We start from the raw sequence: 25,805 nt of genomic DNA, 5'->3' as shown, positions 1-25,805 counted from the left end.
TGATTTCATTTGCACATACATTAATGGACAAGGACCACATTTTTGACTCTTTCATTTTTTACATCACATTGATTTTGGTTTTCACTTTATTTTGATTTTTCATTTGGTTCATGCATGTTTAATTTGTTGTTTTTACTGTGGGTGACTTAGATACATGTTTTTTAATATAATTTTTTGACATTGAAATCGAAGTGGTATCTGGTCTCAATGGTTTAGTGCATGTTTCACTCCTCCTTGACGCATTTGCGTGTCCCTGCTGTTCACCAATGTTGTTCATGTGTGTGCACATGCATGCATGTGTGATGTTAAGATTCACATAACATAGGGACTTTGACTAATGTATGGGTGTTGAGGTGCACCAGGGGGATGCAGCGTGTGGTGGCATTTTAGTTTGCATGTGCTGCGAGGTTGTATGTATGTTGGTCCAATGTGTTTTGGGGTGGGGGGCGGGGACATGTGGCAGGGCCTGCCTGCAGGTTGCCGTCACTGGTGGGGGTTGGGGACATGAGGCGGGGCCTGCCTGCAGGTTGCCGTCACTGGTGGGGGGTGGGGACATGAGGCGGGGCCTGCCTGCAGGTTGCTGTCACTGGTGGGGACATGTGGCGGGGCCTGCCTGCAGGTTGCCGTCTCTGTTGGGGGGTGGGGACATGAGGCGGGGCCTGCCTGACGGTTGCCGTCACTGGTGGGGGGTGGGGACATGAGGCGGGGCCTGCCTGCAGGTTGCCATCACAGGTGGGGGCATGAGGCGGGGCCTGCCTGCAGGGTATGGTCACAGGTGAAGGGGTGCCTGTGTGGTGTGGGCTGCCTGCGGGGTATGTTCATGGGTGATGGTGCTGTCCCATGTGGTGTGGGCTACCTGCGGAGTATGTTCACTAGTGATGGTGTGGGTCCCATGTAGTGTGGACTGCCTGCGGGGTATGGTCATGGGTGATGGTGGGGGTCCCATGTGGTGTGGGCTGTCTGCAGGGTGTGGTGATGGGGGAGCCCATGTGGTGTGGGCTGCCTGCGGTGTATGTTCACAGGTGATGGTGGGGGTCCCATGTGGTGTGGGCTGCCTGCGGGGTATGGTCGTGGGTGATGGTGGGGGTTCCATGTGGTGTGGGCTGCCTGCAGGGTGTGGTCACAGGTGATGGGTTGGCCATGTGGTGTGGGCTGCCTGCAGGGTATGTTCACGGGTGATGGTGGAGATCCCATTTGGTGTAGGCTGCCTGCGGGGTGTGGTCACGGGTGATGGGGGGCCATGTGGTATGGGCTGCCTGCGGGGTATGGTCCACTGCTGGGGTCTGGCTGTCCCGTGAGGAGGCGTCTGCTTCCAGAGGAGTTGTGCATGTATCACAGGGTACACGCAGGCCTTTCCACGTGATTTGGCAGGTGCGAGCGGGGTACGCAATTTCGCTGGGGCGCGGACGGGGTACGCATGGGGCTTTTCATCAGAGCGGGTTACGCTCTGATTTTTCATGCAATTACAATGGGGGGATGTGTGCTGGGTCACGGATGGTGCGGGGCGTTGCGCCGTATTGGGCATTTCACTGTCTTTTCCCTACGCATGGGGATGTGTTGGGGCGTTGCTGGCGCTACTTGATGTTCATTGCGCCACGGTTACTGATGCCTCAGAAAATCCATGAATACGCGTGCCGTGCAAATGCTGGTTTGTGCCACAGCTGGTGCACGCATGACACATGCTCCTTCTCGGCGTGCAGCGCTTGTGCTGCTTCTGCGCTGGATTCTATGAATTGGGCCCTAAATCTGAAGATTTAGCAACATTTGTAAATTATGTTTTCATGATCGTGTATATACTCTGATATATAAGTTATACATATTATCAGTAGGATATGGTTGTACTGTATCTATCACAGTTTGTACAGTCAAGTGTGAAACGCATGAATTAATGTACAAACACACACACTTTAATATTGCGAGCATACTGTTTTGGAAAACATGTACACAATACATGATTGACATTTAAAGCATTACACAGTAACAGGTTTTGGATTGAACTGTTTTTTACATTTAGTATTATGCAAGAAAAGCACAAGATGCAAAAACTTTCAGTAAATTGTTTCTATCCTACAAACTTTCAGAATTGTACATGCAGTTTGTTTTAAGATGTAACTTAAAATATGAAAATGAGCAGCTTTGAACCATGTAAGACTTCACATTAGAGGTAGAATTTGAACTTTCAATATCGTGAGACATAATGGTGCAGTGGTTAATGGAGCTGTGCACTAAATAGGAGGTCATGAGTTCCAATATTTCTTAGAGCCTTATAATATTATTTTTTTTAAAAGGGAATAAAATTGGCGTTTCGTATTTTTATTTTTAAAAAAGGAGGATTATAATTTGAAAAACGAAGAGACAGATTTACCGTGACACGTGAAACCTTTTTTTGGGTCATGGCATGTGACACCTGCTAGTGGCACGTGTCACTTGTAGTGGTGACATTCAGTGGCACGTGTCACTGGCATATGACACATGCCATATTCGGTTCCAACCCCTACTGTATCTCCCATCCTGGGGCTGCAGGGTCTGTATCAGTGAAACACACTGAAACTCACAATCATCCCAAGTTCTTAGAATCACACACACGCACACACGCACACACGCACACACGCAACACAATCAAGCATACATCTTCTCACATTAATGCTGATACACACTCTTGCAATCAGAATCAATCTCTAACACGCATAAACACAGACACACAAACCCACACATACACACACACGGGTGGACAGAGCCAAAAAGTCCCTGAATTTTGTTTCAAAGTGGCCACATATTTCTCTGTGAGAGCAAACATAGCAAGCTTATGAGGGTTTGGGGGAGTTTCTGCCCCCAACAAAAGTTGGAAAAATGAGTCCAAATTGTGCATTGCAAAGCACAATTGTCTATACGTAGGGATTAAAGGATGTGGGAGGCGTGGGCGTTCTGCTATCTGGGGTTTCCCCACTACTTGGCAGAGACCTCTCGACCAAGGAGAGCGTGCTCTGCAGCCGGGCACAGCAACACAGCGTTTAGCAACTATTTAAGTGAGAAAAATTGAACTTAAAAAAAGTCAGTGCATGCAGGGTGGAAAGTCTTCTCCCCTTCTCTTTTCTTTCAATTATAAATGGAATTAGATGATCGTTTGAAATAAAAGTGAACCGTTTGTAATCAACTAAATACTGAAAAAAATAACAAATATTTGTTAAGAGTGAGTAAAAAGATACTCGAATCTTGATAACGCATTCTTTATTGTAAAGGTCTGTGGGCATGAGGAGGGGTCCAAAGTGGGAAAGGAGAAGAGAGAGCAGAGGGGTGTCGCAGTGGGTGCGTAAGTGCACCCCTTTGGGTAAGGATTTAGAGCATGCACTGTTGCGTCTCGTTCATGGGAGTGGAAAACAGGTCCTAAGGCCCTGATTCGTGGCATCATTTGCGTGTGAAACGGGGATCTGCGTTGCCATTCTGCGCGCAAATCCCCGTTTGACGAATGGGGATTTGCAGGCAGAATGGCACGCACATCTCAGTTTTACACGCACATATTTCCATGAATCAGGACGTAAGTGTATGAAAGTCCCGGCCCTAACTTTCAGAATGACCTCACAGACATCCTATGAGCGGCCACCTCTGCCCTAAATTGCAACAGCTGACAGCAGAGATTCATGGCGATGTGTTTATGTGGCGCCTGACATACCTGTGACGTTCAGTCCCTGGGAGAGAGTGAGCAGCGGCTGGCAGAAGCGCAGTATCTGTCTAACCTGCTAGACTTGTTCATGTGACCTTTCTCACGTCGCATGTGCATTCCTTGCAGGGCCGCACCTATGCAGACTTCCTAGGAATGGCCCTGCTCTCAGCCCCTGGCCACCTCCTTCTGGCCCACCACCAGGGGTGCACATCAAGCTGACACATTGGGGTAGAGCATCAGTGCCACCCACGCCCCCACATTCCATAATCATACAGAACTCTGTGCACCCCATCTGCTGTAGGGTACAGGGTCTATCTCATGTAGTGTGCGTGCTGCATGCAGCAATTTCTGAAACATGCTCTTACCGAAGAGGCCCATGGCACAGAGCTCCACTGAGAATGATATAATGTTCTGTTACTTATAGAGGGCTTTTGCCAAAGCGCTGTACATAGAACATCATTCCATTAAATAATCTCCAGATTATATCCAGAGAAATCTCCAGATGTGACACCCACACACACACCCCTCCTATGCTTAACACTCAACTGCCAATCATATATTCGACTAATTCCACTGACGGCTCATCACTACCTGCTTGTGATGCTTTCTCATCCTTAAGTGTCGCCGCAATAGCCCATGAAACACCCTTGCCATCACCCCCTGCCGGGCTGACCCGCCAACTCTCTCGCACACACCACAGGCACCCAGCACAGCTCCAAACATAGAACCCTTGACCCCCTCCGTACTCCCTCCCTACCCGCCTCTCCCAACCTACACCCCTCATCCACACACAAACCTGCCACACACACGGCTGCTTCGCCTCCCACTCTCTAAACCCAGCAAAGCTCCATATCTGGCAGATACTCAAACACATATCCCCCCGGCCCCCAGCAAAACCAACATTCACAGACAATAGAGCAACTCAACACCCCCGAAATTCACTCCACCTCCCACTCCAACTGCACCCTATAACTTCCTCTGTCTATGACACTCTTCACTGCCCTCGTCCCTCCCCCCCCCCCGCCCCGGAACATCCACCCTACTCTGGGACCACAAGTTACACACACTCTGACACTCTACCCCTCTATCACCCCACCACACCCAACCTCACCCAAAACCCTGAACATCACAAACTCTCTTTCCACAATCACCCATCTTCCAATATGTCTGTGTCAAGTTTGCGTTACTTCCTCTGCACCCAAACTGTCTTTACATTTATGACTATTTGACTAAATTTTCCCATGAGTAAGGTGTGCACACACACTACTTGCTATATACATGGACCAACCAAGCCCCCCCAAAATAAATCAGCCTATGCCCATCAACATCATATCGGCAAAGCTGAAATCCGTAAGGCCAAAAAATCCTTTTGCAAGAATAGAATCACTGACTCCCATAGCAATAGCAAAGAACTTCCCAAGACCATCACATAATTCATGGCCCTCCCTGCACTTCTCCCCGGCACATATTTCCCAATCTCTCTGCGACGTCCTCTCCAATAATTTCCATAACACAGCACTAGAAAAAACACGCACCATCAACACGAAACTGGCAGCACTCCCCCCCCCCATCTACCCGCTTCCACAAACAAACCCACCAACGGGCCCTCCCCACCTCTTGTCTTTTCCTCTGTCTCTCCCAACTCCAGACCTGACTTCCTGAAACTACTGGCTGACAGCCATCCTTCCGGATCACTGAGTGTCCCATGCCCCTCCTCCCACCTCAAGGAAATCTTTGCATCGACATGTGCAGGCAGCATCACTAGATCCATCCTCAACATCTGCCTCACCGAAGGCATATTCCCAGAAGTTCCCACATCAAACCCCTCATTAAAAAAACATCTCTTGACCCCCTCTGACCAGCAAACCACAGACCAATTTCTAACACCTGTTTCCTAGCCAAACTCACTGACCGCACTGCCTACTCCCAACCGAAACCAACCACCTCGTCGACCCCGCCCAGTCTGGTTTCAGACCCCTACACCGAACTGATTCATCACTAGTCTCCAAATGGGATGACCTCAAAAACACAGCAGGCACAGAGGGCTCTGCCGCACTCTTACTACTTGACCTCTCAGCAGCATTTGACACCATAAACCACACCATCCTGACTGACAGGCTCCACTTCCTTGGAATTAGGGACACAGCACTGAAGAGGATCTCCTCATTCCTTGCAAACAGACACTAAATCACCTACCTCCATCCTTTCACCACATCCGGTCGACCCATCAGTAATGGAGTACCCAAGGCACCTGCATATCCCCCCCTCCTCTTCAGCCTCTATACATGAGCCCTCTCCAGGCACTTATAAGTGCACACAACCTCACCTGCTACAACTACGCTGATGACACTCAAATCATTTTCAAGATCCCCAAGTGTGTCTCCACCCCCAACCAGACCTTGCTTTCTGCCTCACGTTCATCAATTGCTGGATGCCCGCCAACCATCAATCCCAGGAAACAGAGATCATGATATGTGGAAAAACAGCCCTCTTCCCACACCCTACATCCTGGCCCCCTCTCCCTAGCCCAGCCCCCAGCCCACTCCATCTGCCACAGTCAAAAACCTGGGTTGCACAATGGACACATACCTGACTGTATCACAACACATTAATGCTGTGTCAAATTCCGGCTACCTATATCTCTGCATACTCAGACGTACCTCTCCATGTCCATTGTCCTCTCCCGACTAGACTATGCAAACTCTCTCTATCTGCGCGCCTCTAGCTACTAACTCGAAAACCTCCAAAGAGTCCAGAACTCTGCAGCTAGACTCCTCCTCGCCCTCAGCCGAAGAGGGTACATCACCCGCATCCTCCATACCCTCCATTGGCTCCCAATCATAGGGTGGGTCACTTTCAAAGGGATTTGCATTACACACTCGAGCATTACACAAGGCAGGCCCTAAATACCTGCAACAGAAAATATCCCACTATCACCGACTAGAAACCTGTGATCAGGCACTGCTCTCCTGGTGATTCCTCCTTTCAAATCAACCAGAACTAGAGGCGCTACTTTCTCAGTTCAGGCCCCCACTATCTGGAACCCCTTGCAGCTTAACATCCGACACATAGAGGACCACCTGACCCTCTCCACTTGAGGGCCCTCAAGACATGGCTATTCCCCTCAGCATCATGAATAACTCTGCCCTCTCTCCTGGGATAACTACATAATCCCAAGAGGACCGCAGAATGAACATATCACCATAGAACGGTGAGCCAATGTATTGCAATTGGATGAACTGTGAAGGCAGTCAGTGTGGTACATTTTGGTGAACTTTGGGGGTGGCTGGGAGATTGGATTCAGATAGATTTCAAGGGGTGGCCCACGTGATGCATCTGGCTGAATTGTGACGGTAGCTAACATACTGCATTTAATAGCATTCCAATGAATTTGAGAAGACTTAATGTATTGCATTTGGATGAACTTCCAGGGCGGCCAATGTAGTGCACTTGATAAATCTGAGGGGAGCACACTTAAAGGGTGGCCATTACATCTGCATCCAGAAGAATCAAGATGAAGGTAAACAATACTGTATTATCCCAAGGGAATCACCTCGACCATTAGGATGCAGCTATCCCGCACAATAAAACTTGGTCTAGCTGCCACTTAATGTTCTCTCTCACATACTCTCCAGATTACCCTCAGCAACCACACACCACTCTAAGACTCTTTGCACAACACCTCTGCCATTAGAATGCAGCTACACCCACAATAGAATCTGGCCTAGCTGTACACATAACGTTGCCCCATCTCCACATATTTGCACAACACCCCTGCCAGTAGAATTCAGCTATCCCCCACGATAAAATTCAGTCTAGCTGCACACATAATGTCTCCCTAGAATGCTCCTGACTACCCTGAGCATCCACACACTACTTTAACACACTTTGCACAACACCACTGCCATTAGAATGCAGCTACCCTCCATGATCAAATTCGGTTTAGCTGCACACATAATGCCCCCTGCCTGAAATATTCTGCACAACACCTCTACCACTAGACTGCAGCTATCCCCCACCATACAAATTGGGTTTGTTGCATACTCTCCAGACTACCCTCCGTACCCATGCCCTACTCTAAGACACTTTTTACAGAGTGTTTTGCCATTATATAACGCTTCTGTGAATTAGGCCCTAAATGTCTCGCCCACTTCTCACATTTTGCACAACACCTCTGCCCAGGGCAGTTTCTAGCCAACGTGGTGCCCAGGGTGAAACACTAAAATGCGTCGTCCACACCCCCGACTGGCACACATCACTCCCAAACTACACCTCTGTGTCACGGGACAAAACCCCTCCTCAATATTAATAAATCATTGCTATACAAATGAAGCTGGTTTCATTACATTGTAATTCAAGTACATTACAGAAGAAATCTAATGTGAAAACACAGCTGTTGCTGTCCAAGTAAATGGTTCTTCTGTCACCTGCTGTTAGGAAAGGCCTTGCCTGAATGCAGTTTCAAACTGTCCATACTGGCACACTGCGGTGTAACCAGTCTGCCGGGGTCTGAGTCCCCACTGACCACAGGCCCTGTGTTACAGACGTTCTGTTCATACCACCTCACTTGTATTTCTCAAGGGGCAATACTAAACTAACCATATTAATTATTTTCTGATAGAAGGTTATCATTCCAAGATGGACACTCTGGTATACTCCTATTGTACCCTTTCAAAATACCTCTATGAGAGTTGGAAAGGGGACAAATAGCACCAATGAGTGTTCCTATCTGCTCTGCATTAAATTGCATTAAATCACAGAGCATTTCAGGAATATGCCAGGGATCAGAGGTCTCTATTTGATTAACAAGTCTGTGATAAAAGCGTTGTTTTTATGAATCTGTAAATGCATAACAGATAAATGGCTTGGTGCTCCCATCAGTGTTCACAACATACACCCTAACATTAAAATGTTTGTAAGCATGAACCATACATACTCATATTGACATCATATGTTTTTGGATGTGAGTATAACATGGTTCAAACATCAGCCACTCAAATGGGGTACAAGGTCTCTTTTGTTTCTTGTTTATGGAGAATATTAATTGAGGAGGGGCTGGGTCTCAGTGTGAGCATGTCAAACCCCCAATACAGAAACATCTTTAGGGAATTATATATATTGACAGGAAATTATACCTTACAAGAGACACTCAATAAACAATGCACAGAAAGGATAAAGAGAAAGAATTGTACCTCTTACAAACTTTAGTCTGACCAGTAATAAGCTGATGAAGCGTTTAAAATCAAATCACCTTCTAATGCGTGGTAAATGGTCCACAGTTCCTCAGCCACTACCTCTGCACTATTTTGCAGGCCTTTTCGGTTATATCTGCAAAAGAGCAGGCCCATACTTTATCTAACAGAGCTGGCATTAGCATCTCTTATTAGTGCTAGCCTGCAGTTAGTGGAAATCATGGTGGGGCATGGTAGAACGGGTGTTTGGCCTAGTGGATGTACAATTTCAGGCTACTTCGTTGATTGCTTTATGTGTTTAAGTGTGGGTACATTATGGCATACTCATCAGAGCCACATACACACAATGTTAAAGTGTGCTATTTTATGTACATTGGACACATCAGCCAAAAATAGGCATATGTGCTGTTACATAGAGGAGCACCTCAATGACGCCATTAACCAACAAATTGGTAACTTGTACAGCATAACAATCATTGCTGCATTGATTTGCCATGAATTACTGTCTGCATGATGATACACAATAAACCCTGCTTTCCTATTCAAGATGCCAAGTCACATTGAGGAGCCATCTGGTGTGTGCCAGGCAGTGGTTGGCTTGTTGAATGAAAATATCTTTGAAGCTGAGCGGATGCATTTAGTCCATGTCCCAAAGCAGCCACTAGAATACTTAAGCAAGACAATGACAGTTAACCGTCCCAGGCATGCGCCATATGTAACTAAAAAGTAATATACCAAAAAAAAGGTTTTGGTGTGTCAAATAAAAAGACATGAAAATAAAGAACATAGTTTAAAACTTTTTCTGTGTGGCACGTTCATTCTCTTGGAAGAATTCTTAGCTTTGGTCAGTTAGCTGATTCTTTGTGCTGGCCTTCAGAATAAAAATACCCCATGTTCGGTTCTTAACACTGAAATTTTAAGCAGATACTGTGTAAAAACAATGGCTTGTTGATGAGCCATCACTTATAAATGAACCCACTATTTCGGCTTTGTTAACACAAAGGGCAAGGGGCACATGGTGGGTGTCTCCAGAGCATCTCAGAGGTTGCGTTCGCAATATGCATTCTTTTGTAACAAAGGAATGCTTAACGTTTTACCGGTGGCGAGCTCAGAGGCAGTAATCTGGGTGGGCCCCTTCCTGCACACCGCCTGATCTATTTAGGTGTGCTCCCGGGGCAGTCGCCCGCTTTCCCCGCCCCAGGAAATGGCCTGTCTCTGCCATTAGAATGCAGCTATACCCCACGATAAAATTTGAACTAGCTGTACACATAATGTCTCTCTTGCCTCGCATACATTGCACAACATTTCTGTCATTCAAATGTGAGACTTTCTGAGCAAGGGGGAATGATTCCAATCAAATGCATTCAGGCCAGTGCACTTTAAAAAGGGGCACATGAGAACAGAACGCATGGCAAGTTTTCAGGCCTGGCTGAAGATCTGTAGGCCCCATTTCATCATGTTGGTCGATCCACCCTTGCTTAGAGGTGAGAATAGAGGCACCAATTTGTACATACATTGTAATTTTTGTAAAGCCCAGCTACTTGTCTGAGGTACCCTGAAACAGGCCACCTCCCGCCTACAGGAAAACCTCAACAGGGATGAGGTCAGCATACCGTGGGATAGTGGTCTATGGGGACAAGGACCTAGCTAAGGGTCACCTCCACTCTGCCAAGATTGTGTTGGCATCCTTCAAACCACCAATTCTCTGTATCGGCAATCTCCAAGAAGTCTACCTGGTCAAAAGAAATATGGCTTTACCTCTTCCAGTCTAACATCCATTTTGGGTAACCTGCCAAATGGGAGTGTCTACCATCAAAAGCATGACTTTAAAGCTGATAGCAAAGAGAAAAGAATAAAAGCAGTCTGTCAAATACTGTGCCCACACATGTCTATTCTGGTGCACGTATATATGCCAGTATTCCCACATAAGAAAATACTCATGTTTTCTAGGTCTATATTGTCTGCCAAACAGACTGACCTAGGACAGAAAGACATTGCCCTTCCAAAAACATTGTACAAAGTCATGCATGCACATAAAGCGCATTAGGTGAAGGTAGGTATGCGTCAGTAAAACACAACCTACACCCCCTGACATGCAACACCACCCTTCATGATTATCAGTTTTGTCATTCTCCCAGCAGGATCAACGACAGGACCCAAGGTACACCTATTTCACCTCTGTCTTCAATCATCCTATAAACATATGAATGTGACAGTAAAGAGAGACAGATGCTGCCATCCGCCTCGGAAAAGACTCAACAGTGTGGAAGAAAAGATCAGAAGACCCCAATGCAGGTCTGCCCTGACACAGTGGACAGTAATCTAAAAAGACTTTCATACTGACTGTGCCCTCACATGTCCATTCAGGTGCACCCATATATGCCTGTATTCCCACATAAGAAAATACTCGTGTTTGCTATGTCCATAATTCCAGCAAGGATACTAGAACAAAACATTTTCATGCAGGCTTTCTGAATTTATGCCTGTCTCCCGTGTAAGAACATATTCCTATTGGCTTTTCCTTAATGCAAGTAAAAAAAGCCATTCCAGAGCAAAAAAACAAGTCTGTGCTGGCTGCACAAATCCCTATCACCAGCCACAGTAAGAACATATTGCCCTGTAGGCTGCACAAGTGCCCCCAACCAGTAAAAAGAAATACCATGCAAGTAAGGAAACATGTCCATGTTCCCACATCCCCCATGTAAGAAAACTCATCATATTTGCTTTGCTCCTTAATGTGAGTACAACATTCCATGCCACAGAAGTTCCCCCAGCCAGCCCCACTGTAGTATCCTCCCCCAACTCTTCAATTAATAACACTCAAGTTGGGTTTGCTTTGCCCATGAATGCCATTAAAATATACCTTGCTCCTGACAAAAAATGTCATCCGCCAATGCCCCCACCGCACCCCCCGCCGGGCACTAGCCTCACACACACACAGACACATACATAGACAGATACACACACCTTCCCCAAAAACACTTCTCAGCACAACTATGAAGCCACACGTTGCTGCCTACATGGACCTCGAGCTGCTGCATGTGAACGTACAGTTGCAGGGGCAGGAGTACCTGCAGAGGCAACCGAAGGCCATGGAGAGAAGTATGAGGAGGAGGATAGGGATGCAGGGGGCGAGGAGGAGACACCATGCAAGGCGTGCAGTGATCCCCTGTGTAAGGGCCACACCCTGGGCCCTCACAGACAGGGAAATACTCACCCTGTACCGGCTCAACAAAGAGACAGTACTCGACCTCCTCACCCACATCTAGGAGGAAATTGGGACCAGGATCAGTATCAGGACAGCCACACAACCGCTGGTAAAGCTAGTGTCGGTACTGTACTTCCCAGCCACTGGAACGTTCCAGCACTCTGTGTGCCAGCTGCATGGCATCACGCAGCCTGCCTTCTCCAGAGTGCTGGAGCAGGTGCTGGAGGCACTCCTGCGCCATGTGGACTAGCACATTGCCCTCCCCACTACCCAGGCACAGCTGAATGCCACCAAGGCCCGCTTTTACACAATTTCAGGCATGTCCAATGTGGTGGCAGCACTGCACTGCACACATGTCGAGCTGGTGCCGCCCCCCCACCCCCACACACCTCAGAGGAGGTCTACAGAAACCGGACGCAATATCATTCCCTGAATATCCAGGTCACCTGTAGTGCCGACCTCACCATCACCCACTGCTGTGCCCAGTTCACAGGATCAACCCATAATGTGATGGTCCTGTGGAACAGCATGCTGCCGGCATACCTGGAGCATCACAGAAGACAAAGGACCTGGATGTTGGGTGAGTACACGTGCAATCCCACGACCTTGCATCATGAGTGGCAGGCAAAGGGGGGCAACAATGCCAGAAATGCATGTCCAGAGTGGTCCCTGTACATGCAGGACCCACCTGCGCACCACTCAAATTACAGGCCCCAACACACAGGAATAGGACATTACTGAAGATGCATCAGTCACTGAACAGGCCATTTCAACCCCAACAGGACACCCACACACAATGCCCTACAGGTTCCAGAATGCGACACCCCCCCCCAACATAAAATGGCAGTGGATTGGTTGACATGGCCCCCTAGGGGCATCAAATGTATGTCCAAGGGCACCCACAATAGCCTGAGGGTAAGCATGGAGATGACTTAATGCAACTACAACAAAGACTAAGGTTGATGTACATTCACAGTAAACACCACAGTACAGTGATGCACAATTAGCTGTGCCTATCTGATGACACTCACATAACCGGAACTGGCTGTCCAGGTCAACGCACACTTGGTGTAACATCTGGGGTTCGGTCTTAGACTAGGTGCAGGGCCCATGGCGTGGCTGTAAAATGAGGCAGCCAGTGACACCCCCATATATGGGATGAGGCACTGCCAAAAAGCTACTGAGGCACACTAGCTTGCCATCAGACCTGGAATGCATTCCGTACACCAGGAAAAACACACACCATCATGGATGTCAAACATACCACCTGCACATGTAACCCAGACTCTCATCAGGTACCATGCATGGTAGCAATGCAGAGGCCCAGACCATCTCCAATGACATGCCACCCTCTCAGTCAGATACCAATAAGCAATGAGTGTTGGCCCCGAGCTGTGCGCAAGTATTACCATGTTAGACTGGACACCCCTTAAGCAGTGCAATAGGTTTGGGATTGAAAGACTGAGTTAAAAATCTTCGAGGGAGAAAAAAACAAAGATTATTTTTACAAAATACCCTTCGATCTTCTCTCCCGTGAACATTTCGGACTTGGCAAACCCCTGCCCACACCCCCACCCCCAATACACCCCAACCCCCTACTTAACTTGACTCCAAGTTACTTACAAACGCCTTTGTTTTTGCTTTGTCACCCCGAGTGGGACGGGTATGCCCAGATGTGGGTCCTGTGCCTGCTGTGCCTAGAGACCCAAGCTACACCTCACTGATGAGGCCCAACAAGGCTAAAACATGTTTGAGGATGCTTGTGGTCTTGTGTGGAAGGTATGTGACCTAGCAGTTCGGGCTGGACTGCCCCTTTTGGGGTGGGACCAAGCCTGATTTGCATATGGTCTTTCCCCTTCTGTAATGGCTTGGCAGGCGAAGAACGATGGTCTGGAGGGTTGTCAGGAGCAATTCCAGAGGTTAAGATTCATTCTAAATCTTCCATCCATCACCTCTTTGTTTTTGCTATGTCATCCCTTGGGTGAAGGCAATTGTGGAAGGAGCTGGAACTTCCGTTCATCCCACCAGCCCCATGCCCTTACCCATTCATCTATCCTCATAATCATTCCTTTACTCCCTCTCATTCATTGCTCAATCCTCACATTTACATTCATTCATCCAAACCTCCAGCACCATCTCTCCCCCCTCTCTCTCTCTCTTTCTCTCTCTCTCTCTCTCTTTCTCTCTCTCTCCCTCTCTCTCTCTGTTTTCCCCTCAACATATTCAATCTGCCCTCAGATCTGCTCATTCCTCCCCCGTAGGATGATGCTACAGCGCAGGGAAGCCAGGGATGGATACATGGCCCATGGATGCATGGCTTAGCAAGATCTGCTTGTCCACCCTCCACTTAGCACACCACTTGCACCTTTGTTAATATCCTGCACCATCACAATACACACTTGTATGAAAATGTCCTGTCAGTGCTTAAGGTTAAAATGTGTTTACATGAAACGTGACTGCACAGATGCCCTACACCACAACAGGTCACCCATTCAACCACCACCCACCCTAAACCTGCCTCCCCAAAGACCCACCCACAAAACACACCCTCTCCAGACTCCCCCTCAAATCACACCCTCTCCAAAGATCCACCCTCAAAGCACACACTTCCCAAAAACACACCGGCTAAACAACCTGCCAGTGTCTGACTGACATTTCCTGCCCCTCTTGGGCTTGGGGGCCTTCTCCTTTTCAGTAAGGTGGTGCAGTGAGCAACGCCTTGGGGTGCTGGCTAGGGAGTCCTGTGTGGGGTCACATAGGTGGATGGCTCAGACTCTTGTGCCTGGATGTACTGCAGAGTCACCCGGATGGCCTGGTTGAGCTACTTAAAAAAGCTGAGGATGCCTCTGTGTATTTGTGCACCCTGTGACGAATCCTACGGATCCCTCACTAAACCCCTGCCTAAAGTCCCTTCCCAGGGGACGCTTCCTGATCGTGGGGGTGCAATACTGCTGGAGGATCACATTGGAGGAGACAAGGCCCAGTGTGGTGAGGAGATCCCGTGGGATGAGACGAGGTATTTGTACTTTAAAAGGGAGAACCTTTTAAAGTTTCCACAACAGGTAATGGCCTATTGTCATTATGATGTATCTGAACCACATATAGGATGTGTGGCTTTGGGCACAAATGCCATAAAACCTGATCAAACCTTAACAACAGAAAGACGATTCAAGGTACTTCAGGATAAAAACCCTGCTTACTCCCAAAGGTGTAATAGAAAGGAATTAAGAAATATTGCCTTAAACAAATTGTCTACCTCTGTAACAACGAATTATAATGGTTTGTCATTAAATAACTTTAAGGGAAATACATCTATAAGTAAAACCAAAAAGTTACTAAAAAGAACTAACCTTGTTGTTGAGGACTACAAGTCCCATAATCCCATAAGTACTGGGACAAGGAAGAGGGCTGAAGAGTCATTCTGTAATAGTAGTCAGGCAATTAAGCCTGATAGCCCACAGTTAAGGGAAGCTGAGAGGCTTAGAAGGCTCCCTTGGGTGAAGCAAAAACAAAGAGGTGATGGCTGGAAGGGTTAGAATGAATCTTAACCAATGCCATTGCTCTGGGCAACCCTCCAGACCATCGTTCTTCACCTGCCAAGCCATTACAGAAGGGGAAAGACATATGCAAATCAGGCTTGGTCCTACCCCAAAAGGGGCAGTCCAGTGCAAACTGCTAGGCCACTTCCCTCCTGCACGAGACCACAAGCATCTCCAAACATTTTTCGGTCTTGTTGGGCCTCATCAGTGAGGAGTAGCTTAGGTCTCTAGGCCCAGCAGGCACGGGACCCATGTCTGGGTATACCCGTCCCACTCGGGGTGATAAAGCAAAAACAAAGAGGTGATGGCTGGAAGGTGTAGAATGAATCTTAACCACTGGCATTGCTCTGGACAACACTCTAGACCATGGTGCACAACATACGGCCCGCGGGCCAGTTGCGGCCCGCCATGCTCTTTTGTCCGGCCCGCGAGGCACAAAGACTTTCCTAATGGAGGGCGGCCCGCGGCCGCCCTCCATTAGGAAAGTCTTTGTTGTCTTCCGGGCCGGACAAAACACTGGCCGTCATTGGCTCAGCACACATGCACCACGTTGCTCCTACGAGCCACGTAGTGTGTGTGTGCTGACCCAATGGAGGGCCAGCACTACGGCTGGCGTGGTCCATAAGGCTTGATGCCGGAAGGCATTTCAGCCTTGGACCACGCCAGCCGTAGTACGATTCCAGCGTTCCTGCTTACCTGCCGCTTACCTGCCTTCCAGTTCCAGCACGTCTCCGGTAAGTGGTCTGTTTGCGTTTGTGTGTCGGGTCTGTTTTACTTTATGTTTGTGTGTGTATGTTGCGATGGGGGGATGGGGGGTGTCGGATGTGTATGAATGTTGGAATTTGAATGTATTTTGTGTGTGTGTTGAGATGCGGGGATGGGTGTCGGATGTGTATGAATGTTGGAATTTGAATGCATTTTATGTGTATGTTGAGATGCGGGGGTGGGGGGGTGTCGGATGTGTATGAATGTTGGAATTTGAATGTATTTTGTGTGTGTGTTGAGATGCGGGGATGGGTGTCGGATGTGTATGAATGTTGGAATGTGAATGCATTTTATGTGTATGTTGAGATGCGGGGGTGGGGGGGTGTCGGATGTGTATGAATGTTTTGATTTGAATGTATTTTGTGTGTGTGTTGAGATGCGGGGGTGGGTGTCGGATGTGTATGAATGTTGGAATTTGAATGCATTTTATGTGTATGTTGAGATGCGGGGGTGGGGGGTGTCGGATGTGTATGAATGTTGGAATTTGAATGTATTTTGTGTGTGTGTTGAGATGCGGGGGTGGGTGTCGGATGTGTATGAATGTTGGAATTTGAATGCATTTTATGTGTATGTTAAGATGCGGGGGTGGGGGGTGTCGGATGTGTATGAATGTTGGAATTTTAATGTATTTTGTGTGTGTGTTGAGATGCGGGGGTGGGTGTCGGATGTGTATGAATGTTGGAATTTCAATGCATTTTATGTGTATGTTGAGATGCGGGGGTGGGGGGGTGTCGGATGTGTATGAATGTTGGAATTTTAATGTATTTTGTGCGTATGTTGAGATGCGGGGGTGGGGGGGTGTCGGATGTGTATGAATGTTTTGATTTGAATGTATTTTGTGTGTATGTTGAGATGCGGGGATGGGGGGTGTGTCTGATGTGTGTGAATGTTTGTATTTGAATGTATTTTGTGTGTATGTTGAGATGCGGGGGTGAGGGTGGGTGTCGGATGTGTATGAATGTTTTGATTTGAATGTTTTTTGTGTGCTGAGTTGGGGGGGTGGGGGTTCGGGTCTGTATGGGTGCATGTTTGTGTGTGTGCTGAGTTGGGGTTGGGGGGGTTTGGGTCTGTGTGTGTGCTGATTTGGGGGGTGGGGGTTCAGGTCTGTATGGGTGCATGTGTGTGTGCTGAGTTGGGGGGTGGGGGGTTCGGGTCTGTATGGGTGCATGTGTGTGTGCTGAGTTGGGGGGTGGGGGTTCGGGTCTGTAAGGTTGCATGTGTGTGTGCTGAGTTGGGGGGTGGGGGGTTCGGGTCTGTAAGGGTGCATGTGTGTGTGCTGAGTTGGGGGGTGGGGGGTTCGGGTCTGTATGGGTGCATGTGTGTGTGCTGAGTTGGGGGGTGGGGGTTCGGGTCTGTAAGGGTGCATGTGTGTGTGCTGAGTTGGGGGGTGGGGGGGTTCGGGTCTGTAAGGGTGCATGTGTGTGTGCTGAGTTGGGGGGTGGGGGGTTCGGGTCTGTATGGGTGCATGTGTGTGTGCTGAGTTGGGGGGTGGGGGGTTCGGGTCTGTATGGGTGCATGTGTGTGTGCTGAGTTGGGGGGTGGGGGTTCGGGTCTGTATGGGTGCATGTGTGTGTGCTGAGTTGGGGTGGGGGGTTCGGGTCTGTATGAGTGCATGTGTGTGTGCTGAGTTGGGGGGTGGGGGGTTCGGGTCTGTATGGGTGCATGTGTGTGTGCTGAGTTGGGGGGTGGGGGTTCGGGTCTGTAAGGGTGCATGTGTGTGTGCTGAGTTGGGGGGTGGGGGGTTCGGGTCTGTAAGGGTGCATGTGTGTGTGCTGAGTTGGGGAGTGGGGGATTCGGGTCTGTATGGGTGCATGCTTGAGAATGTGTGTGCTGCGTTGGGGGCGGGGGGTTCGGGTCTGTATGGGTTCATGCTTGAGAATGTGTGTGCTGCGTTGGGGGCGGGGGTTCGGGTCTGTATGGGTGCATGCTTGAGAGTGTGTTTGGGGTATAGTGTTTGGTTGGGGGTGAGGGGGCCATGGGGCATAGTGTTTGGTTTGGGTGAGGGGGCCATGGGGCATAGTGTTTGGTTGGGGGTGAGGGACAGGGGGCATAGTGTTTGGTTGGGGGTGAGGGACAGGGGGCATAGTGTTTGGTTGGGGTGGGGGCCATGTGGCATAGTGTTTGGTTGGGGGTGAGGGGCCCATGGGGCATAGTGTTTGGTTGGGGGTGAGGGGACCCATGGGGCATAGTGTTTGGTTGGGGGTGAGGGGGCCTATGGGGCATAGTGTTTGGTTGGGGGTGAGAGGGCCATGGGGCATAGTGTTTGGTTGGGGATGGGAGCCATGGGGCATAATGTTTGGTTGGGGGTGAGGGGACCATGGGGCATAGTGTTTGGTTGGAGATGGGAGCCATGGGGCATAGTGTTGCACTCCAAGAGTGAACTCAATAATAAAGCTAAAACAGGCACAGTTAGGAGATGTACATCCTTTGCTTTTTTGAGGAAACCTGACTCAACGAAGGCCATACTCCTCTTGGGTAACCCAAACAGCAAACTATAGCAGTCCAAAATAACGGAATGTCCAATCAAGGGTCAATAAAATATATATAATTTAATTAAACAGACGATATACAATAACTAAATCGAAATAAATGATAGCAATGGAAAATGTGTAGTACAAAATGTAAGTTTGAAATGCAATAAAAATCGTTACCCCTCAAAAACATCTTTTTCCATGTGTTTAATACAAATTGGGGGTTGAAAAAGCCTCCTGACATGTCCCACCTACCGCCCCGCCCACTTTTACTTTTCGGCCCACTATAGCCCTCATGTAAGGTACTTTCGGCCCTCTGTCAAAATCAGTTGTGCACCCCTGCTCTAGACCATCACTCTTCGCCTGCCAAGCCATTACAGAAGGAGAAAGACATATGCAAATCAGGCTTGGTCCCACCCCAAAGGGGCAATCCAGCATGAACTGCTAGATCACATCCCTTCTGCACAAGACCACAAGCATCCCCAAACATGTTTCGGCCTTGTTGGGCCTCATCAGTGAGGAGTAGCTTGGGTCACTAGACCCAGCAGGCATGGGACCCACGTCTGGGCATACCCGTCCCACTCGGGATGACAAAGCAAAAACAAAGAGGTGATGGCTGGAAGGTTTAGAATTAATCTTAACCACTGGCATTGCTCTGGGCAACCATCGTTCTTCGTCTGCCAAGCCATTACAGAAGGGGAAAGACATATGCAAATCAGGCTTGGTCCTACCCCAAAAGGGGCAGTCCAGCCCAAACTGCTAGGTCACATCCCTTCTGCACAAGACCACAAGCATCCCCAAACATGTTTCGGCCTTGTTGGGCCTCATCAGTGAGGAGTAGCTTGGGCCTCTAGGCCCAGCAGGCACGGGACCCACGTCTGGGCATACCCGTCCAACTAGGGGTGACAAAGCAAAAACAAAGAGGTGATGGCTGGAAGCTTTAGAATGAATCGTAACCACTGGCATTGCTCTGGACAACCCTGTGGGATGTATTAACCCACTTATGCTCTGCCCTGCGGCATCACTGTGATCTGGTGGTGCCAGAATTATCAAAACGGCCGCAAAACCCCTGAGCGCGTCAAAACCTATGGAAATCGCGCTTTACAAAACGAAAAGATGGCTGCCAAATCTACCATGCGTGTTGTCAGTGGTGGAACAGAGATCTCACTCCTGAAACATGTCACTGGGCTTCAAAACAAGTAAAACTGGAGCCTGCATGAAAAGCAGTGCTTTGTTGAAAGAAATCCAGAATCTTGTTTTTAAATCTTTTTCTTGGTTGTTAAAACTGCAGATTTCCAGTACAAAACACCATCAAACATCCAATATTCTTGCTGGGTGTTACAATTCATTGGGCCTCATTACGACCCTGGCGTTAACCAATGGCGCTATTAGCGCCATGGTTAACGCCAGTAATTTACTGGATCCGCCATGGTGACATGGGGAAATACCACCCCATTCCAAGGTTGGCGGGGCGGTAATTCCCCATTTACCATTGGCCCTTCCCCATTCCCATTTTTGCCCCATAGGGCTCAATGGGAATGGGGAAGGCGGTAATTACAGTACCGCAAAATACGGTACCGTAATCACCTTCAAGGTCCCTTTGCGGGTCCTTACCTTAACAGCTGGTACAGACCAGCCGTTAAGGTCGGGACCCGCCAAGGGACCTCGTAATCAGGAGTTAAGGGATTACCGGTACCGGTAACCTTACCGGTACCGGTAATCCCTTCACGCCAGGGTCGTAATGAGGGCCATTAATTCAAGAAATCATTATGAACAGACAATGTTCTGAAAAGCTGAATTTGTCATCAAAACATGCACAGCAAAAATGTGCCTGCCTGGGAAATCTGTCAAAATCTGGGCGCAGTACCTGTGGCCGCCTGTATGACAGCTGTCAGTAGATTGCATGATAGAATTTAAACTTGTACAACTGAAATCTAATGTCTGAAAACTAAGTGACCTTTTATTGACAGTAACCTAGGTTGTAACTATTTAAATCCCATGGTTTAAAATCTGGAATCAGTGTTCTAGCTGCTTGTTTTGAAAGTGCAAGTTTGTTTTAAACCAAGAAAAAAATGTAACAAAATGACATTTGAATTTAAGCTTGACTCAAAGCCACTAAACCAGTCCAACAGCTTCCCCCACAGAGGCCAGGCCTCTCTCTCCACCAGGATTTCACACCTATGTCATAGGGTGGGGGAAGAATTTGGTCTGCCCGGGGAAGAAGACAATGGACTTCCTCCAGTCAATGGAAGGCTAAGTGTGAAGAGTCGTAAAATGACCTGGGCCTCTGGAGGAAATGGGAGGAGACTGCTTCTGCACTGCAGAGAGCCAGAAGGACACAGAGACAAACAGCCATTTGGGGCTGGACATTCACAAAGAAACATTTTGTTAAATGCATATAACTTACCACTTAAAATTGTTTAAATCACAAAAATTACATATTTGTGTATCTAAATTATGACTGTACATTTTAAGAGGTAGCAAAACCGTGTGACATGTTCTAGAAGGAAACGGCGGAAAAGGTGGTCTTACACCAAATGTATTTGTGCCAGAAGTATGAAACGTTATACCATTATGCCCATGTTCAATGCGCATATTTGTACACATTTTCGGATAAACTGGACATTGTGTTCCGGACAAAAAGGGCAAAATTCTGTTAAAAGCAGACACAAGATCTTACAGCGACGAGGTTTGGAGGAGGATCTGCTGCACAAAATATGTAATCTATATATTTTATTGTTATAAAGATTACACACATGTAAATATGTATTGTACCAAAAGTAGATATTATGTTCAAAGGGACAAGGGGAGGATTCTCTGACTCATAAACTCACACCATCATGGTGACACCCTGTTTTCTCCTCCAATCAAGGTAGGGAAGGGACTCTAGCCAATCGCCTGCCTAAGTGTGCGTGCTTAGGATAAGCCAGCACACACACCCCTTTATCATAAGCATAAATAGAGACAGCTGAGGACTTAGAAACACACATAGTTTCACCCACTAACCGATTGCTGGCGGAGTCCCCTGCGAGAAGACCATCCATCTTCCTTGCTCCTGACTCCAGAAAGTTGGCAAGCAGAAATCCCATTCCATTAGTTGAACCATTTTCAACTAGGCCTTGAATTTCCAGAACCAGAAAGAATCCCACAAAACCTAAGGGGAACCAAAGAAACAGCCTGGCTGTGCTGTAAATAATTATCTTCAGAACCAAGAAGGACAGATTGAACCCAATCCTGTGCCGTGCTGTGCCATGCTGTGCCGATCCTGTCCAGTCCTGTCGCGCGGTGACAAGAGCGCCTTGCTGATTGCAGACCCAGTCCAGTCTGGTGTGCCCAGCAATCTGTCCCAGAACCAGAATCCCTGACGGTTCCATTTGAAACCCATATAGTGAGTATCTATAGATAGGACTGTGTCACTAGCATATGCACTGTCCATAGTAATCCCTGTCTTAAATCCATCCTATCTTGTTTTTAGAACCTGATATTGTTAGGAGTAGTTTGAATTGTCAGCGCGTTTCTTGCGCTAAGTTTCTCTCATTTGTTTTCTAAAATCATAAATCAATAGTGTTGTGAATAAATAACTAGAATCCCAGAAAGAAATTGATTATCCACCATGTGAAGGTTATAATCTAGTATAAGGAATCCCATTCATCTTTTAAAAGTGAATCCCTGTTTTCCCATTCTTGCACCTATCTCAGAAAAACGGCCTCCACTAAAACGTCCATAACTTTCTCAATTTTTATGCTAGAAACAAAATTTCAACTTCTGCTTGTAGCTAACATCCTCAGCCTTCCATAGAACCAGAACAATTGCAAATCCATATAGGTCTTCCACAATCGCGATTAACACACGCAGAAAAGTTTGCCGCAAATTCTGGTTTAGGAAATTTCTGTCACGTGTAAAATAGCTTTTGATTGCACCCGACCTCAATTTTAAGTTTTCACTTTGCTTATTAGTATCAAATCTTCGCTAGTGTTTGTCTGCAACTATCTAAAGCGGCTCCCATAAGAATTAAACAATTTCAACAATTTAAACCATCTTTAGTGTTTTTACCCATACCTTTCTCAGATAACTTTAAAACCATTTTGACAGTTTGCCAATCAATTCTGTTTCTCTCTTGTGTTGCTGGGGGGAATTGGGATTGACATCTTGTTTGAATTCTGCATTCCTGAATACCTGTTATCTATCCTCCTATCTCTTTATATTGCTTGTTGGGGGGTTGAGGGGTGCACAGGGGGAAATAGTAACCACATTGTCATTTGATTTGAACACACACAAAAGTATTATTTCTGTGCTGAAATGTTTTGCTCACTATTACTCCTTGTGATTAAAGAGATTGCTTAGTGTTACATCACACCATTGGTGATCATTGTATAACCATTAAACATAGTGTGATTATATTGTAACTACATAAATAAATATTTTAACTTTGCAAACCAGCCTGATTCCTGGTTCAGTGTGACCGGGGGGGTTCCAAGAGAGGGAAGTGATATGAGTGGTACATCGTTCAGAATAAAAGAACTTTTAGACACAAAATAAATAAGGATTTCAGTTGTGCATTACACGCTAGGCATTGACTTAGGTAAAGTGCCGGATTGAAATCACTTACAACCCTCCAGACAATCGTTCTTCGCCTGCCAAGCCATTACAGAAGGGGAAAGACATATGCAAATCAGGCTTGGTCCTACCCCAATAGGGGCAGTCCAGCCCGAACTACTAGGTCACATCCCTTCTGCACAAGACCACAAGCATCCCCAAACATGTTTTGGCCTTGTTGGGCCTCATCAGTGAGGGGTAGCTTGGGTCTCTAGGCCCAGCAGGCACGGGACCCACGTCTGGGCATACCCGTCCCACTCAGGGTGACAAAGCAAAAACAAAGAGGTGATGGCTGGAAGGTTTAGAATGAATCTTAAACACTGGCATTGCTCTGGGCAACCCTCCAGACCATCGTTCTTCGCCTTCCAAGCCATTACAGAAGGGGAAAGACATATGCAAATCAGGCTTGGCCCTACCCCAATAGGGGCGGTCCAGTCCGAACTGCTAGGTCACATCCCTTCTGCACGAGACCACAAGCATCCCCAAACATGTTTCGGCCTTGTTCGGCTTCATCAGTGAGGAGTAGCTTGGGTCTCTAGGCCCAGCAGGAACAGGACCCATGTGTGGGCATACACATCCCACTCAGTGGTCTTGAGGGTTGCCCAGAGCAATTCCAGAGGTTAAAGACCTTCCAGCCATCACCTCTTTGTTTTTGCCATGTCATCCCTTGGGTGAAGGCAATTGTGGAAGGAGCGGGAACTTCCGTTCATCCCACCAGCCCCATGCCCTTACCCATTCATTTATCCTCATAATCATTCCTTTACTCCCTCTCATTCATTGCTCAATCCTCACATTTACCTTCATTCATGCAAACCTCCAGCACCATCTCTCCTCTCTCTCTCTCTCTCTCTCTCTCTCTCTCTCTCTCTCTCTCTCTTTCTCTGTTTTCCCCTCGACATATTCCCCATCTGCCTAAGTGTGTCTGTGTGCATAGGCTCAGAACATGTTTTCACAACACAAGTGGCTTTTTAACTCTTTACTTAAGCAGGTCAATAGAATCTTACTGTGCTGGCGTGAAACCTCTTCTAACGCCCTAGTCATCCTAACCGGTGACTTCTATGCGCACTGTTTATGGGCTGGAGATGAAGAGATATTACAAGAGGGCTTTGCCTTTGGGGGCGTTCACTACCACATCTCGTCAGTTGTATCAATTGGAACTGCAGTGTAGGGGACATAATTGGACTGACATGCTGCTTTCTTTTCACCTTCACCGCTAGTCCCTACTCATTTGGTCCCTACTGATAACATTGCATTGTTAACTATAAAGACCTGGCCTAATGGGAATAGCCCACCCTGTTTGGACTGTATTTTCGCATCCTATGCACTTCCGATTAAGGTAAGAGACTATAAAATCAAATCTATGGATCGGAGCGACCATGCAGCATTATGTGTTGCCTTTTTTCCTCGAAAAAAACATTGACACTGGTGGAAGGTCAAAGGAAGCCACATGCAATATCCCGGGTAACCACATATCATGGCCAAATGCTAAAGTTAGGAAAATCAATGCACTGTTAGTCGACAGATCCATTTATCCTGTTGAGTTGCTTCGACAAAATGATTGGGACATAGGCTTGACCTTAAAAACCATCTTAATTTCTAATCTCCAACTCCTTTGCTCTATTGAGACAGCTAAAAACACCAATGCCATATTTGACAGAAATATCAATGTGGAAAAGGAACTCTCCTGCAAACACTGCAGTGCAATTTCTAAAAGACATTACATGGGAGGAAAAAACCTATCGTATTAGATCATTACTCAGCCAATAAAAAAAACTGGTTCCGACATTATAAAAGTAACCTCCATTCGATGAACTGGAAAGTAATATTCATGCTACTAAAGTCCCATGATGCAAAACAACTCTGGCACCTCTACTGCAAGCATATATCTGACCAGGTGCCTACAGAGGTTTGTTGCATCACTGAGACTTCATGGCATGAATTTATCAGTAACTGCTTTTGGTCTACCGTCCCGATTGAGAAGATTTCTTCTAATGATAATTCCTCAATAGATGGCAAGGTCGTTTTTGATATCGATGAGCTCCGAATTAAGATCAGAAACATTAAGTCTTCAAGAGCACCAGGCCCAGACGGCCTGGCAAACAGTGTATCTAAAGAAAATCCAGACCTATTGGCGGCATTCTTATGTGCATTATTCATTAGAATCCTGCAAACCGCTAGGATATTGGACAGCTGAAGCACCTCCATATTGATCCCGATTCATAAGACGGGTTGCTATTCCGGCCGTTCCAATTTTCCCCTTCTGGCCATGCTAAACACAAACAGTATAATCTTTGCTTTATTCCTATAACAACAATTTACAGCATAGGCAGAGCCAAATAATCCTATTAAAAGACAGCAGATAGGCTTTCGAAA

Source organism: Ambystoma mexicanum, chromosome 5q (genome assembly GCF_040938575.1).
Source record: "Ambystoma mexicanum isolate Mex_15411 chromosome 5q, UKY_AmexF1_1, whole genome shotgun sequence".
NCBI classification, from domain to species: domain Eukaryota; kingdom Metazoa; phylum Chordata; class Amphibia; order Caudata; family Ambystomatidae; genus Ambystoma; species Ambystoma mexicanum.
This window is presented reverse-complemented; position numbering follows the sequence as displayed.